The sequence below is a fragment of the Otolemur garnettii genome, unplaced genomic scaffold (genome assembly GCF_000181295.1).
Source record: "Otolemur garnettii isolate 467f Iridium unplaced genomic scaffold, OtoGar3 scaffold00176, whole genome shotgun sequence".
In the NCBI taxonomy this organism is placed as follows: Eukaryota; Metazoa; Chordata; class Mammalia; order Primates; family Galagidae; genus Otolemur; species Otolemur garnettii.
This window is the reverse complement of record NW_003852571.1, coordinates 2,069,100-2,073,423: the sequence shown is the minus strand read 5'-3', so window position 1 is coordinate 2,073,423 and position 4,324 is coordinate 2,069,100. Positions and strand designations below refer to the sequence as shown.

At 39.6% G+C, this 4,324-nt stretch overlaps 1 protein-coding gene across 1 annotated transcript in view; it reads left to right on the top strand.

Annotated features, from left to right (window-relative positions):
- Positions 1 to 4,324, top strand: part of CEP192 (centrosomal protein 192) — a 152,351-nt gene that overhangs the window by 144,560 nt on the left and 3,467 nt on the right. The window lies entirely within an intron of this gene.

Sequence of the window (4,324 nt, the reverse complement as noted above, 5' to 3'; positions counted from 1 at the left end):
TTTTTTTTTTTTTTTTTTTTTGAGACAGAGTCTTATTCTGTCACCTTGGGGAAGAGTGCTATGGCATCATAGCTCATAGCAACCTCAAACTTGTTTCAAGTGATCCTCTTGCCTCAGCCTCCTGAGTAACTGGGACTACAGGCGTCCGCCACAACACTGGGCTAGTTTTTCTATTTTTAAGTAGAGACAGGGTCTTGCTCTTGCTCAGGCTGGTCTTGAACTCCTAAGCTCAGGTGATCCACCTGCCTCAGTCTCCCAGAGTGCTGGTATTACAGGCATACACAGTGAGCTACCATGCCTGGCTGAATCTGGACACTTGTCATTGCTCCCTGCTAATTATGCTAGTTTCCACTCTTAGTCTGGATTCTCCTAAACCACTTAATTATTGTAAGATCTCTAATTTTGGCATTAGGGGACTATCTTAGAAACATGATACATTCTGTGAAAATTTGGAGCACCCTGCAAACATTTTGGGACTGTCTTTTATGAAGTCATTAAGACTGGCAGTGCTATTGTGACTGTAGGAAGGTGACTTGGCTGAGCAATGACTATTCTTCCCACTTCTTGCCCTTTCTTTTTCACTCATACTACCTCTTCCTCTTCCACCTCTTCCTCATACTGTGTACCAGAAAACATGTTTGTATACTTTCTTTGCCTCTCAGGAGACTAACCTAAAGGCACAAACTGTAGTTACAGTTCTGTAAAGGCAGCAATGACTCTATCTGGAAAATGAGCACAGTTGTGATCTCTCCACACCCCAGTTTCCTTACTAGTAAAATGGAGATGCTAGTGCTGTTGAAGCCCAAACTGAGAAGCGTGTGGAAGAGGAGTAACAGTGCCCAAGCACAGTAGGCATCAGCAGGTGTCTCTGTCACTGTCACTGAGTCTCTCTCATAGGTAGCCTTTACTGGCAGGATGCATCAATATTCACTCCACAGATATTGCAAGAAATCATTTTCACACCAGAGCTTCTTTAGTCCCTTGATAGAAGAAAAAGGCACAGATTTAAAAGCGAACTAAATCCAAGTTTTCCAACTAGTGTACCATGTCTGAGTCTTCCTGTCACAGTGGCCCATGCATCTCTCCATGTACTGTGGGCCAGTTGATCTGGGACAGTGCTGTTACAGTGTGGGTGATCACAAGTTGGTGTGAGTGAAATACACACTAGCACAAAGCAGAGGCAATTAGTTTATTCAAAAGGCGATCATTTAAATTTCTAATTGTCATAACTATTTTTAGTAACTGACTACAAATAGATACTGAATGAGTTATCTATCCTGGACACTGTTATTATCTAAACTCAAATTTTACCATTACTATCATTATCCATTCTTCTTTCTGTTTATTCTCAGGCTGGTTCACATCCCACATCTTAATCAGCTTTTTGCAGGTATATATTTTAAATACACAGTGGATCAATGGAATAATTCTATGTAAACCAGCATATATTTGTCCCAAGTTGGAAGGACTTTAGTTTTTTATTCCAAAGACCTCTTTTTGTCTTAAATGTTTTTTAAAAGCTTCTAGGAAATTTCATTTAAAAAAATTCTCTGAAAGAGCCTGATACCAACTTTTTATAGTTTTGGTAAAGAATCATTATTTAAAATAGCTGATTAGGTAGCACCTATAGCTTAAGCAAACCAGAGCTGGCGGGTTTGAATCCAGCCCAGGCCTGTCAAACAGCAATGACAACTGTAACCAAAAAATAGCCAGGTGTTCTGATGGGTGCCTATAGTCCCGGCTACTTGGGAGACTGAGGCAAGAGAATCACTTAAGCCCAGGAGTTTGAGGTTGCTGTGAGCTGTGACATCACTCTACCCAGGGTGATAGCTTGAGGCTCTGTCTCAAAAAAATAATAATAATTAAAATAAAATAGCTGATGAAATTGCTTGTTCAATTGTTCAGTGTCATGTAGCATATTCTATTTTATAACTAGGGAGTTAAAACTTGCCTGGAGTTAAAGACATTTATTTTCCAGCTTCCATCATTGAATACATAGTTATTTTACATTCTCTTTTCATATTCTTTGCTTAATTTTCTTCTATAGGTTTTTAAAAAATTTTATTTCAGCCAAACTTTTTGGGCTAAATCAGGTACTTTTCTTGACCTTTTCCGGAGAAAGAGTCTGAACTGCTACCGTAGCAGTAGTGTTGTGAGTGGCAGTTTGTTTCTGATGTGGAGTGTAGGACCATGAGCAGCTGTGTGGAAGAGATACAAGGGCATTCTGGGCAGCAAGTTCTTATGTTCACTTGGGCCGTTATAACAGAATACCACAAACCAGGTAGCTTATTCACTTCTAAGCAACAGACATGTATTTCTCACAGTGCAGAGACTGGGAAAGCCAGGATGGAGACGCAGCAGACCCTGTACAGGCACAAGTTTGGTGCAAAGACAGCCTTCTCTTCCTGTGTCCTCATGTGGTAGAGGGGAGGGAGCACTTCGAGGCCTGTGTGAGGAAGGCACCAGGTCTAATCCTGAGTGACTTGAGGGTTTCAATAAGTGAACTAAGGGGAGGAGCACAGCACTCAGTCTGTAGCATGTGGTACTCTTCATTGTCACGTGACATGTTTTAGATTTTTTTAGAATACTAACGTTACCTAAGTTGAAATACAGTTTTGACAGTTGACATGGCAAGTTATTTTCATATCAGCCATCTTTCTTTTTCATCATCTAAATTTTTAAACAAAGTAATAACTGACCTCTCTCTCCTTTGTGGATACCTGGATTTAACATTACTTCATTAATGATTGCTGCCATTGTTTCCCATACAGATTCTGACCTTAGTATTATAGATGTGATGGGAAACGATTCCTAAAACATTTTCAGTGAGAAATTTAAATTTTTGACATTTTGCTTAGCTTTAGCTTATTCTCTAAAAACCAGTTTTAAAAGATAAAATGTGTTTGTTCCTAAGCATTTGAAAGTGGCATTTTTATAGAGGTGCGCTTAATGATTTGATGTTTGAGGCATCATAGTTGGAGCACTGCTCTTGTATGCATCCTGGCTTATGTTAGTGCCACCTAAAGAGCTTAGAAATATGAGAAAGCATTTTTTTTTAAGTTTCTTGATTTTATTTTTTCCTTTCTGTAGTGCTCCTTTGAGAAAACATTTTTACATTTAGCAAAATTTGGATAGTTTAGGTAAGCTAGCATTTTTAATAACATCACAAGATGCATTTTGTCTTTTTTTTTTAATTGAGACAGAGCCTCACTTTGTCACCCTCATAGCAAACTCTTGGGCTTAAGCAATTCTCTTGCCTCAGTCACCCTAGGAGCTGGGACAATAGGCATCCCCCATAACTCCCGGCTATTTTTTTTTGGTACAGCAGGCATCAGCCGGGTTTGAACCCACCAGCCACGGAGCATATGGCCAGCACCCTAACCACTGAACTACGGGCGCTCAGCCTGTTAAGACTCTTTGAACATATTTAAATTCTTTAAACTTCTATGCTTGGAGACAGATTTAACTGAGATAATTTTATACTTTATTAGTAGCAGATACTTCTGATTATGGTGAATTTTCAGAAACTATTAACACGTCTGTAATATTTACTTTATATAATATATAATAGTGCAGATTACATCATTATTTTTAATAGTACAACTCCTATAAATTTGGTAAAATATGAGTAAGAAAATCGTGTGTGAAATACTAATTTTGTGCTCTATTTAGTCAGGTGATATAAAAACTCGTGATCATGGGAAATGCTTCTCTCTGACCCATCCATAGGCCTTACCATTATGTGATGTAAGGTGGCTTCATGCTAATGGAGAGTAGCACCCACCTGGGGGGAGAGGCGGGACAGCACCAGCCGGTTGTGCAGGAGCCTCACTTGACAGTTTTTACCCCAGAACTGCAGCAATGAGCATATGCCATAGCATTGAGTACATCTGTATCTGTCCTAACATTAGACACTTTGATTCTGAGTGTGTCTGTATCTGTCCCAACATTAGACACTTTGATTCTGAGTGCATCTGTATCTGTCCCAATATTAGACACTTTGATTCTGAGTGCGTCTGTATCTGTCCCAATATTAGACACTTTGATTCTGAGTGCATCTGTATCTGTCCCAATATTAGACACTTTGATTCTGAGTGCATCTGTATCTATCCCAATATTAGACACTTTGACTCGGGACAAAGGCTCATATTTGCCAGATGACTGCACCAGTTAGCTTGTCTCAGCAGGTGCAACAAAATCTGTATTCTCAGAACCCTGAGAAACAATTCCCAGCCTTTCCTGAATGACAGTCTTCATGCACCACATCACTGTCTGCTCTGGGACACCATTACCTGCACACTTCCCAGGCAGCAATATGACTTTA